Below are 14,763 nucleotides of genomic sequence, written 5' to 3'. Positions count from 1 at the left end.
TTTCTTCTATTCACAAACATTGCAACATTGTACCGCAATATCTGTATACCTTTACCTGTGTGAAAACATACATTTATATTTCCCGCGTATTACTTGTCTTTAACAGGCAATATATAATATTCAGTATAACTAATATCGTTCACTTTTTAGAGATCGAAGTTGGTTATTGCAGAGGAGAGCGACTATTAATAAGAAAGTTTCACCAATATGCGGCGGTACAACAGGATATGTAATAAAGATCCTCGGGATAGGATTCGTTTTTTGCGTTAAAAAAATCAAGTTAAGACTATAGATATGTTATAGGGAAGCAAAGATAATTTTGATATAGTCGTCTTAAGCACAAATATCTATCCCAATATCTTTGTTTATGCACTTTCTGGACTACTTGGATTTTCTAAGTCGTGCGCTGTAACCTCTTGTTTCTGAATTTGTTCCCTTGTTTATTTACCTGATCCTCTTTTTCATCGTTACTTGTTCTCTGCTTCGTGGGAGCTGGAATTCGGGGCAGATTGTCTTTTGATACTATCATTATATGATGTCTTGGCTTACAAAATTTGACCTCAAGGACGGATAATACTGCATGAAACTTTATATATTCAAGTTCAGCTTTTGCTTTGGCTTAAGAATTTAATGTCACTTACACGAAACGTGGTTCCGTTATTTAGCAAATACGGTCTGTATCCCAGTTTTGTGAAAGTTATTAAGTTTTAGCGCTCTTTGGTAATATTTTACTTCATGGCATCAGTTGGCCCTGGTGTTTCTTGCGGGAATTCAAAAAAGGTCTAATTCTAAGGTTCTAATTCTAAGGTAATTCTAAGGTTTAACTTTCCATGATAACGGCGCAGCTGATAAAAAAATAGCGAAAATTGCTATTATTGATTACATACGGTTTAGCGCTTCAAGCTGAAAGAAATACATATACTTTTTTCTTACGTATTTGTTTGCGTCGCAAACATCGAGTAACTTATTTGGTACCTTTTTGCGATTGGGAAGACGCACCAGTTGCTGCCGCGCGTCGTATTTCCTGCGTGCGGCTGTTCCTTAACATTTCTGTCGCAGACGACGGATCGTATCTTTGTATAATAGGTGCTGTAGACCCCTCCATAATTCCGTTTACCCAGATTATACAAGGTTAAATCAACCGACCTTCCAGCCCTATCTGTTCCTGAGTTAAGCGTAATCCATCGAAACTACCAGCTTCCGTTGCGTAACACGTTTTCATTTTACTTCTCCAGGCGCCCATAGAAGCTCCGCACGCTGACTCTTTTTCTCATTTATTTGTTCCGCTGCCACCACCGCAGTCGCCGTGGACATACTATACATAGAGTTCTGCTTCTCTTTTCTTCCCTGCGTTTGCAAACAGACATGAAGCGCGTGAGGGCGACTCCTAGCCGCGCCTGCGTAATGTTTTGTTTTGGCAAACCTACTTCACGTCCGGCCATTGGTTAACGGTTCCGTATTGCTAGCGCGAGCCACTCCGCTATACAAACGGGGGGCAGTCCCAAACCCTTCAAAGACGCAGATTGAAATGCACTGATTTATGAGTGGGAAAAAAGGGCAAGACGGAAAAGGTAGACGAAGTGGCGGACGGAGGGAATGACGTTTACCGACGTGAGATTGAGCAGCTAATGACCAACTGGCAATGTTGCGGCTAGCTGAAAGGGTTAGTGTATACGGGAAAGGGCTTGCCGAACCGACGCTGCGTCTGTAGATTTTACAAAAATTCATAGTCGTCTGCTGTGTGTGTATTTGTTTATGGTCATCTATTGCCGACTGAATGTTGCTCGTTCTAAGATGGTCGCTTTAGCTAACTAACCGACAAACGTGGTAAGAGTAGCATTAATATAGGGTCAGTTATAGTTACTACAACTTATACTTTTTCGATCTGTATGTCCCTCTAGAAACAATAGTTTCTGTAACTTATACATATTGTAAATATACATAACGTCAATAGGCGAGTTAACGTCTGCTAAAATGCTGAAATTTGGTATAGTGCCAAAAAGAGACAAGGGTCATTTGCGAACAGAGTACAAATTTTTATTTCACGAGTAAGTTTAGGTAACAGGCTGCAAAAAGCTGGTTATTGCCGTAATATCGGTGCGTGTTGCGGTGTGAAAAAATAAAGCATGCCGCTGTAATTTAATGTAATTAATTGAGCTCACAAGCGGAGCGTTTGCTCGGCGTTTTTCAATGAAAACACGTTCAGTGTATATTAGAAAGAAAAAAAAACAAGCTGAAATCACACAATTAAGGTTCTACCATCTTCCATTAGGAACCTATTTACGACACACGATGCTCACTAGAAGACAGGATACGTTGAATACATTAAGTAAGCACAATATGGCTACTCGTCGACTACTTTTGATTTGGAAGGAGACCCAGAAGAGTTTTTTTGCATTAAAAGGTGAAGGGAAAATAGGTGACAAGCTGGGAGGGGCAAGTAACTATTATAGCTACTATAGCTAGCTATAAAACAGAAAGCGAATAGAAGCCTCTTTGGGAAGAGAAAAGAAAGAAGACGTATACCTGGTCGTCGCAAACAAGCAAGGAGATGCTGATCAACTTGCAGTATGGTTTCTTTTACGTTTCGTGTGGCCAACCCATCGGTAACGTCAACTGCTGGCTTCTCGGCACGCCAAGTACTGAAAGAGGTACTGCTGCTGATTTCCCTACTACAATCCGACGAGTTGTCGGACCCAGATCGGACGCCATAGCCAATTGGGGCGGGAGCCTGCCCACACGCGATCGTTGGCAGTAGGCGAAAGCTAAAGTAATCAATGTAGTAACGAGACACAGCTGACTGCTGCTCTCGCCTCCATAGCCAATTCGGCCGCATCGGGCGGACTGTGAGCCTTTTCCTTTTTCTACATTCCCTATATTCGCATTAGTGGTTGCTTTTGCCGCCTGGAGAGCAGCGAAAAGTGGATGACAGCATGGAGCCCGCTCATTGGGCGATGTGTTGATTCTGCGCCCGCGACGTTGTTAGATGGATCGTCTAGGTCGACCCTACTTACGTGCGTGCCGAACACCAAGTCAGTTTGACTAATACAAAGAAGGCTCACATTGTACTCCGTTACCAAACCGTAAAAATTCAGCTTAAAAGTAAGCGAGATCTAGAGTCAACTCAGGTAGATATTAATTACTCGATCCAATCTCTGGGTGTTGCGCTTAAACGGTATACAACCATGTTGCTTAACTCGATTACTTTTGAGCGCCTGAATAATGTGTGTCGTAAAGCTACTTCGCCTGCATTTTTACCTAATTTTTGGAAACATGCTCAAATAAATTAGGCGGAATTTCTCTGCAGGCAACCGCAACGTGACGTTTCGCCTGTATATTAAACGGCGTCGTGTATTTTGCTAGTCAACAGAACGCGTTCATGTCTTTGTTGGTCCCACTCGTAACTGTCTATTTATTTAGTTCTTCAATACGATTTGTAGCAGATTGCTTTTGCTTTGGGGCGCATAAGATATATTTTCGTGTGTCATACATATATTGACCCCTTACATACTTACAATCGAACCCATAACACTAGTGGTGCCACCCTCGCCAATTCAATGCGGAGCTGGGTCTCTTGGCTCGCTCGGCGGTTCAGTAAGGTCCTATCGAGTCCACTGAGTTTTCCATGCACTCCATCTTCAAGGCATAGTATCATCTTCTCTGTCACGCCTGTTATTCCCTCTCGCTAGCGGCCGTCTCTACAACGTAACCCGTCATTTACACTGGTGACGCGAGAGATCATCGGAATGATCCCTAAATTACAACCACCCTGCTATACACTAGAGCCCTAAGGGTTCTCCTTGCAATTCAGCCTCACGCTTGGCTTATTCGTTCGCTACGCCAATAGATCCACCACTACCGCCTCCGCCACCTCCACCATCCACCATCCACATCAGAGAGACGGAAGCCAGCCTCTCACCCAGCCAGCCTGCGAGCTAGCGCCCAACGCCGCAAAGCAAACGGTCTCTTTGCCACTGTCGTGACGGCTGTCTCCGTCGTTGACCCAACGGGTTCTCATATGAGTTGCTGTACCACATGCGGCCTGTCCTTACATGGAGGATAAGTAAACCGATGGACGTACGCCTCGTTGCAGGCATTTAGGCATATCGGTAAAGGGTAGCAAGGGGGATGGCAAATGTGCATAGCAGGCGTGCACTCCGACCAAGCGACAACTGCCATTTGCATGTCAGCATCCAGACTGAGTTGAGATGTTACTGTTCGGATCATTGTTGTTAAACATCGCTTGCCTGCCTCGTTATGTCAGCCTCGATTTGGCAATGTCGCCGCCCCCGATTGTGAGCTTCATCTATAAGTTCCCAGTCCGTTTCTGCTGTACGTGTCACCGTCCTCTGTCGAACTGATGCTGATTCCCTTGGCAAACCATGCAAAACGTCTCATATTAGGCCGGAGACACTTTGTTTATTGGCGATCGCATTATCGCTCCTGTTAATGTTGTTGCCGAGGTCGAGGGGAACGGCAGAGGTCAGGGTGAATAGCGGGAGCGGCCAGGCACTCATCTCTATTGGGTGCTTTCATCATTAGCAGTATTAATGTAAGCCGAATAAACCCTCACGTCATAGCTAGTTCGGAGACGAGCGAATATACAATCACATAAAAACAATAACAACAAACGTGCGAACGACTTCCGTCATACCTGTATGTGAGGTCTATCAACCATTACGTTCCTATTAGGCAAATGCATATCTTTTTGTTTATCTGTATATGTGTGTGTTTACTAGTCGCGTATGAATTCCCACGCTACATTTTTTGGCGACGCTCTTTCGATTTGTGAAGCAACACTTTATGCTGAATGGGCACATTTGCAGTGTTGGTGGCAACTTTTCACCCCACCAAATTGTAGTAACCTTAGTGAAGTATTATAGACTTGGCGGCGGCGATGCTAACATCAGCGGTAAAGGAAAACGACAACAGCGGTCGGTGTAGATCCCATTGTGTATAAATCGGCTGGTAGCTGGTCGATGCCGTAATGGGACTTGTCGATGACTCAATAACTGTCTTGTCCCTTCCGGCATCCACCTTGGCCTGGAGGAAACGGTGCGGCTTTGGTCTCAGCTGGCCGTCAACAACACCAGCAAAACGCGGACAAGCGAATCAATTCGACAAAAAAAAAGCGGGACGAAGATTAAGAAAAAAACAAGAGCCTGTATCCGACCTTCGGAGCATCATTGGCTATTCGTACATACACAGGTTTACTGATTTGTTGTATATACAGTAGTATCTTATTGAAATAAGAAAGTCGTGTGCAATAGGTTGATTGGTGGAGAATGACTACCTGCAGCGGTTCCGTAGAGTACATAGTGTATGACAGGATCAGTTAAGCTAAATGGGCTACAAGTCTGCCGTGGTCTGGTCAATGGCATTATCGTTTTCCGCGCAAACTAATCCTTGTTCTACGGTACTACATCCCGTTGTACGAAATGTGCCGCCGTAACACGTACTGTGATCAATATACCAAGACTTTCCTCTGCCAAATATGCTTGAGATGTTAAACTAATACCCGATATATGTACAAATATAAAAACTTCGCTACTAATGCGAGTATGGACTCATATAAGCAAAGAGGACTGACAAAGGCGTGTTCCGTTACTACCAGTAATAACAACAAACATGCGAACGACTTCCGTCATACCTGTACGTGAAGAAGCCAGTGCACTTGTGTTGAATACAAATTGGTTCAACTGATAGGCTCAATTTGGGATAGGCGAGATCCAATAGACCGTATGAATCACCTGGAGGGGGACAGGATTCGTGGAGCCAATGCAAGTGACTTAGTAATCATAAACAAGGCTCAGCCCTTGTATCGAGCAGTCTAGATACGAGCTATTGGCCTTCATCGAAAGGGTACATGTGATTTTTAGGACTGCAGTTAAAAATCACCTTCTATTAATTAACGAACGGCTAACAGTACAACGCACGATGCTATTCTTATACTTACATTGGGGCTTATACATCGACTTGGGACATTATTCTGTTAATCATTCTTAATACCATGCGCTTTGTTTTTCTATAAATAAACTTTTTTTTTTGTACGACAAGCGCGCACAAGGATAGCTAATCCCTTGCCGCATAAGCGTCGCAAAAAGGAATTGGTTAATGAAACACAAATGAGAGCTTCAGTGTGCTCCATAGCATAGCATTTTACATGCAGAAGCAATACGGCGCGCGTCAGAACCGGAATGCCGTGACACTCTCGGTTCTTTACGCGCATATGATTTTGGTCAATTTAATCGGGTGCTGAAATATTAAAAATCCGGCTTATGAGGCGTTATTTCGACGGTCGGGACCGATCGGCTAACGCTTATAAACGAAAAAAACGCACTCCAGAGTGTTACTTACCGTTTATCATAACGTAAGATACGGTTACTCTGAAGCTATAAATACTGAGGTAAGGTCAATGCAGAAGTTGTACTATAGGTATAATCAGCATATATGTTATATATTCCTAGAGCCCCTGACTGACGCGCAAACAGTTATGCATACATAGCGCTCATTACATCAAGAACAAAATACATCTAAGCATAGTGGGTAAGCGGCTACCTTCGCTGGTGACGATGACCGTTCACGTCCGACGAGAAGCAAGTCGGCGACAAATCCTTTCATACCCTCCTAGTGGCATGCGGACCGTCGATCGTGTATCTGATGTCGTTACAATTTGGAAGCAGCAACGATGGTCGCTTCTCGCTCTACACGTACGATTCCTCTGGCCGCTGAGAGCACAGCAATAGGTGTCGATCGTGACGTAAAGAAACAGATCTCATTTCAGGGACAGGCCATGGCGCCAGGGCCCCTATCTGGCTGACTAGTACGGGACGCCCCGCCTTGAAGCCTCACCCTTGTCTCGATGAGAGCGCGGGTTGAGGAGATTGTGCTCCAAGCGAGATGGGCGCATGTAACCCTGCAGGTTGTCGACGGGGCTGGCAACGCAGCAGGAAGAGCGAAATGCTCCACGACGGACAAGCTGCAAGTCTTCACTGTTCAGCGGCTTCAAGGCGAGGAACAACGACGAACGAAGGCATTCCAATATAGAAGACAGAAAAAAACAGGGACAAACGTGCACTCCTACGAACCTATGTGTGGGGACGACTAGATGAAATGGACCGGTTGTGGTGGTAAGAGACGGAAAGTGTTTGTGAGAAGGGGGCTTAGGAGCGCGCATAGGATGGCTAAAGGTAGCTTGCTGGCAAGGGGGCTGGTAGTCAGGGGCTGCGTCCTATTCTCAGAAAAAAAAAAGAGAAGGATACCTAGAAGCAGCAGAAAGAGGACTGACTGCCTGTCTAGCTGGCAGCACAGGCTGTCTGCCCGGCACGTCTGCCTAACCAGAAACCTCTACAGCTCTTCCTGCCGCCGCTGCTATTGTTCGGAAGAGCGGTGCGATGTCAGCAAAGCTGCTAGCCACTAGAGCAGGTTTATGGCTGCTGCGGCGCTCAGCGCGTTCAAAGCATCCTGAACTGCCTTTGTATTCCACCACGGCCGTTTCAGCCCCTCCGCCAGCTACCAGCAGCTAACAGCAACATTTAGGGGCGGCCGGCAGAGAAGAAGGAAAACCACTAAGACGAGAAAAGTTCGAGGCAAATCCTAGGGGCAAACCGAAAGGGGCCAAAGCATTAGCGAAGGCAAGCGCCCGGGAACCGACTTTGCGAAACAGGGAGCCTTCATCGTTCGTTCACGCAAGCGGGAAGTTAGGCGGAAAGCAGAAGATAGTGGCTGCGCAAAGAGGGTCGGGGTTGGGCAGGCGATATCGAGCCAAGCGAAAGGCAAAGCGGAACAAGATGAAGGAAAGACAATGCTCGTAAATTCTATACAGTATCATCATCATCATCATAACATCTTATTGAATAGCCCATCTGCACTAGGATGGCAGAGCGCGACAAAAGGGCAGAGCGGACCATGGCGCGAAAACGGTGGGGCATAGCGCGGAGTATTGTCAATACTGGGTTCTGCCGAGTGGGTGGTGCTGCACCAGCAACGGATGTCTGTAGCCTGCATTTTTTGGTACCTACAGGTCGCCTGCATCGTTGGATGGAAAGCGCTTTTTCAGAAGAAGACAAAAAATAGAAGGAGATTGGCTGGATAGCTGGCGGGGTCTCAGGAACAGCCGCTGCCACCGCTAGTGAAGCTTCTTCGGGGCCAGCCTGTGCCCTTTCCCAGGTTGCTTGCCTGCTGGCCTATTTGTCGGTGCTTGTTTTACAACAGTAGTAGCGGCACTGGAATGAGAAAAAAGCGGTAGGAACGGCTGTGTTACTGAGAAGAAGATGAAAAGAACAAGAAGAGAGACAACTGAAGCAGTCGAGCAGACGTAACCCCTGCCATGCCATTGGATCGTGGAGAAGGCCGCGTAAAAACACCGCTGCAACTACTATGACATTGCTGATACTACGCCACTATGAACGCGAGAGATGTAGCAGCAGGATCCAGCAGTAACGGCGGCAGCAGCGGCCGATCCTGCAGACAGGCTCAGTTTGGCAGGGCGGCAGTCCGCGATGGGAAAAATATAAAACGATGAACAAAATAAGAGAGCAAGACCCTGTATCCGCAAATGCAGGGGCTGACGAAGAAAGATGCAAAGAGGGAGGGTCGCAAAATGGCCGCTGCATAGCCGCTATCGCATAGAGGACGCGACCACAGTCGTCGACGTAAATTTTGAGCGGAAGAGTGGTTACGGAGCGCCTGAAGGGTTGGTCAGAGAGCCGGAGAACAGCGGAGCTTGAAAGGAAGCCTATAGTTGCCAACCAGCAGCGACACGAAGGAGAAGAACTGGGAGTGCTGAACGTTATTCAGAGTAGATGACGTTGCGTCGTCACCACCTTTGCGGCCGGTAAAGGAACATGCTAGATGTTAGGGAGTGATTCAGGGTCTTTAGCTAGTCTGGTTGAGGCAATGGACTGAACTTCAACGAGGCATCCTAATCGGCCCAGTGATAATGGTAGACGACGGCGATGGAGAGAAAATGCAAATAACAAAGGCTGAGCTGTCAAATGGTAAAAGGTTTGGCTGGATTATCGAAAGAACTACGACGTCTAAGAGCCAACAAAATTATTCCATAGAAGAATAACGTAAAATCTTTAGCAAACAAATGTACACCACTGAAACAAAGTGGTGAGACTATAAATCGGCGTTTTGTACATACATTATTAGAATAAGAACCTATTTCGTTCAGGGTAAAGGGTTGCACTTGAGAGGTGTTGAACTTACCCAGATCATGTAGGATAGCAACATTAGCTATGTACAGCTTAGTGCAGTTTGGTATATCCCAGCTCTACGAGCACAAACTAAACTACCTAAGATTATGTGGTACCGCTTTGATATGGAATTTTTGCGCCGTTATAAGGACAGGTATGTATTGAAGGCAGCAGTAACGCTTATCATATGAATGAAAAAAAAACGAGATATTGCGACTAAATGGTAATAATAATGATTATATTATATTAATTATTTAATTAATTAATTATTATAGAAAGATAAAGTGAAAAACGGTAAGATGAAAAGTAATTGCTTAGAGTTACATTGTTGTTGAGTTGCCTATATGATACGGCAATGCTATAAGTTTATAAGTATAAAAAAAAAACAACCGAGAAAACACACGCACACTTCTAAATGCATTGGATAAAGATATAATTAAATAAAGCAATAATTTAAAGAACGAACACTATCTATTTGCATAGAATCATTGGTTATTTAATATGATAGTTTTTCACCTTAGGCCAATATATATATCGGTTGAAGACTAATCGATGGAAGATCAAAATTACTATTGGTAGATCTTACGTGGAAGCATTAGGCGGCGCCAAAGAAGACAAAATAGAGAGAGAGTAGTCGACTTGTTGGGTGCAGTGAGATGTAGGTTCCAAAAACGCAGGGACTTCAAAGGGCAACCCCACTAGGTCAAGGTCTGGAAGGAGCCGCAGTTGAACGAAAGTGTGAACTCCTGCATCACAACCGGCACCTTGCCAAACAACAGGTCTTTATGACCATTGAGTCCTGCAGAACCTACAGGCCTACTGCATGTTTTCTAAATCCCCATCAGTAAGCCAAAAATGGTAGAATTGCAAAACTTACGGTTCTAAAAAAAACGTGAGATAGAAGAGGAGCTTCATACATATTATTACCTCCATTATTCCTCGCACTCACACGGTGTTATGATGGCAACAACAAAATAAAACACATGACTTACTAAAATTTTTTTTTCTAGTTAAAGATCGAAACGTTCTGTTTCTCGCGCGAACAAAGTGACTGTTTAAGGTGACACAACATTTTATTATCATCGAAACTATTCAATGTAAACTACTGGCTGCATTGACTAGGACTATGAATTTGGTGGCAGCGCCTCATAATCGATAAAGTATTTTTCTGCAAAATTCATCTACAAAGACTATTCGGCTCCATTTTCGATTGGAACATAAGTTAAATTATTAGAAAATTACTTTATAATTGTGCTTCTGCGGTTGGATTCTATATATTCAAAGCAACGAAATATTTAATCTACTGATAAGCAACTATGTAATTTCCGTCTGTAAAGCGCAGGTGATGACCTGAAGTCAAAACATTGGGATGAAGTATGAAAATCGTATTACCGTCCGACGCGTTCAATGACGTTACAATACGCATAGCTATACAGCTGCGTCGTCAGATTGTAGAAGGCGTATCAATAACTGTACCTCGACGTGTGGCTATGGCGGAGCGACTCTTTGTCAGAGAATAGATCTCTTCAGATCGGCGAAAAGGTAGGACGTTATATAGTTGTGACGGCGACTGCAGTACATCATGAAGCAGATCATTTATTGAAGGCGAAGCAAGCGGATGAAGGTATCTGAAGGCGACTATTTAGGTATCGTGCTAGCTAATAGAGCTGTTGATATGGCCCTTTCTGCGGCCTCATAGCCCGGTGTATGTCTCCCACGTAACAAAAGCAACGCTCCCCTTTAATACTTTCCAATCCAACAGCGAATAGTGACCTAAAAATATTTTTTCGATGTAGTAGTGTGGTTGAGGGTTAAATCGACGCAAAGCGTATTTGGTTGATTATTTTTTCCGCCGCCGCTGTGTTAACCAGATGAGAGGTGCGTCTCAATTGGGTGGTGTCTGATCAAGTGCTTAGTAGTAGTTGTATAGGGAAAATAATAGGGAGATAATGGGCGTTTTGTGTATTCAGAGTATTCGAGGTTTAATCCAGATGCAACTAACATTCTATGAAGCAATAAACATTTCTAGGCCAAAAGTGGAACAATGCGGCTGAGTGTAGGTCGTAAGGAGAATGCAACGTACGATTATGAGATTCTGGGCTCAATCCTCAACTGACGCTCAGTCATGTCATGTCATGTCAACTAATAGACCCTATTTATAGTGGTGACCTAAAACAAAAAACGGTCACATGCCACTAGATCAACTGCGTAATAGGGATATGACACATATCAGGCAATCCCATAGCTCCCGATTGCTAGATGGTACCCTTGCAAATACAGTCCCGATTTCGAAAACAAACTACGACACTTACGCCTCAGCAATTGTTTCACCTGTCTCAATAATTCTGCTGATTCACATATATATTGATATAATCTCAGGACACATTTAGCTAACTAGAGTTTTATGTCAGCTACTGTCAGTTGTGAATAGTACTTCCGCCTATAACTACTTCGGGGACCAACGGTAAACGTATATACTATAAAACGTGAAGAAAATACGTTGTGGAGGAACGTAAAATTTTTCAGAAATGACTAATACTTTCTTTTAACCAGCCGTGTCGATGCCGCTGCCAACATCAAACTTTAACTTCTCGCTAACTCGCCTTTATCACATACGTGTACTTGCAAAGGTACAGCTCATTCTGGAACGGCGTTATGGACGACTCAAGCTATCCAATATTGACATCCAACCTCATTCATATCGTTGACTAGGAGTTTTGGCCTGCAATTAGGATACTAGAAAACAAATGATAAATATGTAACGATCTTTACATAGTCTATATTTAATTGTGATATCAGTTTCGTTTGAATGCACCGCAGAATATGGGAATAGCAGGACCATCCTACTGGTTATGAGTTCGTCACTTTCGGTTGCCATACACAAGTACCCGCCTACTTCAACCGCTTGAGGTTAGCTAGTAGAACTGTGTTTCGTATTTATGCTGTTCAAGTGGGGTTTCATCTGGCCCTAGTCAAAAAAAGCCCAACCAATGAGACACACACGTACGCTAATAGTTATCACTAGTTGATGTTTTCAAGCATCAAACACAATCGTTTGCTTTTCTTCGAGGCGATCTTCGAGTGAAGTCTGAATCAACTTCCCGGTTACACTCTTCGTAAGAAGTAAGCATGACGTGAGAATGAAGTGAAAAAAAAAAGCACAATTAAGCACAATTAATTAATGAAAAAGAATGTGTTTGTACGTGTTCTTAATAAAAACAAAGATGCAGCTAAATTTTTTTAGTTTGTTTTGTTGGCCCCTTAAGTCAGATCAGATCCACCATCGAGCACCGCGTATGAAAAAGATTTACTTGCATTGTATGTTTCGGCCCATGGAAAAGATTGGCAGGTGATTTCCCACGCAACGAGGAACCACAAGAATGTCGTGAGAACAATGTGCATTGGAAAATGGCTTAAGACCGTGAATTTAGAGCCCGCGGACGATGTGAACAGCCAGAAAAGGCCACGCAGAGGAAATAGCAGCGGTCGTTTCGGAGACGATTGTCAGCCTAGCTGCGGCTACTCATGCCATTCTAAGCCGTAAAAGCAGTAAAAACGAGAGATAGCCGCTGGATAGAAAGATCCACTCATGCGTGCTATACGTCGACCTACTGATCATGAATGGAAACGATGACATCAACAGTATAGGATTGAAGAGGTGGCAAGGCACATGTATCATGGTCGGCGTCCCGTTCGCGAATCTTCGACGCCTTCGAGGTATTGCTTTACCCCCTATTGTTGTTCATCATTGCCGTTCTTGGCTTTGCCGCTGATGGCTAAACTCGACTGTTGTTATGTCCTGCATGCCCAGTAAAGCGCTTGTTAATCCCTTTAACGGACAGCAGGTCCGCATAGGCAATCTGTAAATGCCTACACGTAGATAGATATACTTATAGACGGATGCATCTTGCGTACACACTTCGCGAATTGTCGGTTACAGGGCATCAACAGTTACCGGCCAGCGAAGCAGAAATAATGGTTCGAACATGTGGTCGAGGCGACAATGTTGCGACACATCGATTCGCTCGACAACGACAGCTCTTAAGACTACTACCACGAATGATGCTTAGACATGCTGCAAAAGGGTGACCAAAAATAGGCAACAGTCAGGACTGTGACGCCCGCTATTGTCACTAGCCGCAGACCTATAAGAACCGTCTCTCGTCGAACCAGACTTCATTGTAGAAAAATCTACAATTCTTAGCTACTAGTTGTGAAATATATCAAAGATATGGTTGCAGGTGAAATATATCAAATGTTAGGTTACAGACATGACCTAAACTATTGCTTCTTCACGTAACGAAGTTCGCTCACAAAAAGGCGTCTACCTATTTTAAAATCGCTCAAATATTTGGGGTCTAATATCAATATCGTTCAATGAAGATGGCAAAAAAAAAAATCAACGCTGCTAAATTAACTCTAGCTTTGTATCTCTACATCTGATGCTACTAGTTGATCAGTGGCAAAATGTCAGCTGTTAGGAGTTGGACCGCCTACCTAGCTAAACATTTCGGAGACTGCGTCGCCATGACGACGCGCGCGCGTTTCATGGCTTTCGCATAAGTAATCGTGTTTACGCAGACTGGGCCAGAAGTTGTTAGACTTCCCAGCTCAAGGAGGTCAAGAAAAAATGCATTGACTTGATATAATGAGCATAAACGGCTCTAACATTTTTACGTTAATAGAGTTCTAATAAAATACTCAGAACTCCCTACAGCGGATTCGTTGTAACCATTCTGAAATTATTCCGTATGCGTTAAAAACTGAATACAATGGGTGATTAGGCGGTCTCTATTGAAGCAAATGATTAACACGCAGTTTATAGTCGTGAGGCTTAACGTTGTTGTTGTTGCGTATTCAATAGGCCTCCTTGGCCTGAGATGCGAGCAATGTACTATGCATATAATACACTTTATCCATATGACTTCGTGTCATGTTGAAATCCTCTGGTAGATGTCCTTGTTCTAGGTGAGTGATGTTTTTGCTTGGCAACTTTGATAAATAAACCTTTAAAGTAATTAACAAATATATTGCTATAATTTTACACATTACAGAATACAATAGTTGGATTATTGTTTCTGTGTACGTTACTTGTGTGACGTGAACGGTCAGACAATCCTAACTTAAATAGTAAACGGAAATGTTAATTCAAGCACTGAATGCCTGCCAAGATCTGCTGACTTTGGTGTGTCCTAACAGCATTAGGAAAAAAAAAGCTAAAAATCAAGCCTTAATTCAATTTACCAGTTAAGTCTGCATGGTAACTCCATTGCGTTTATGAATTATTCCTCTTAATAAGCACCTGCATAAGTCTGAGCGTACTGTGTGCAACGCACGAAGTGCATCGACAAGTAGGGCTACTAAGTTCTGATCGCAGTTCGCCAAATCAAAGATCCTTATCAGCGACGCTTTAACCTAGTTATAAAAAATTTGTCGAATTATGACACGAGGATACTAGATATCGCCAGGAATTCTCACTAAATACGAAGACAAGTCACGGCAGCTCTGAAGTCGATACACCATCCTATTATACCGCACCGCATTTTACGTATTCTATGTATAT

General features: G+C 43.8%; 1 long non-coding RNA gene across 5 annotated transcripts in view; it reads left to right on the top strand.

Moving 5' to 3' along the window:
* LOC111260268 (uncharacterized) overlaps positions 1 to 14,226 on the top strand; it is a 20,099-nt gene extending 5,873 nt beyond the window's left edge. For 2 of the 5 annotated variants that reach the window (XR_002680219.2, XR_002680218.2), the window contains exons 2-5: positions 10,543 to 10,742; positions 12,000 to 12,323; positions 12,542 to 12,917; positions 13,141 to 14,226. This is a non-coding gene — a long non-coding RNA (uncharacterized LOC111260268). Of the gene's footprint in view, positions 1 to 1,733; positions 1,828 to 10,537; positions 10,743 to 11,999; positions 12,324 to 12,541; positions 12,918 to 13,140 lie in introns of those variants that run through there. The other 3 variants (XR_002680220.2, XR_002680217.2, XR_002680221.2) reach the window with 3 other exon arrangements.
* The last annotated feature ends 537 nt before the right edge of the window (positions 14,227 to 14,763 follow it).

Source organism: Varroa jacobsoni, unplaced genomic scaffold (assembly GCF_002532875.2).
Source record: "Varroa jacobsoni isolate VJ856 unplaced genomic scaffold, vjacob_1.0 scaffold_419, whole genome shotgun sequence".
Lineage (NCBI taxonomy): Eukaryota > Metazoa > Arthropoda > Arachnida > Mesostigmata > Varroidae > Varroa > Varroa jacobsoni.
This window is presented reverse-complemented; position numbering and strand designations above follow the sequence as displayed.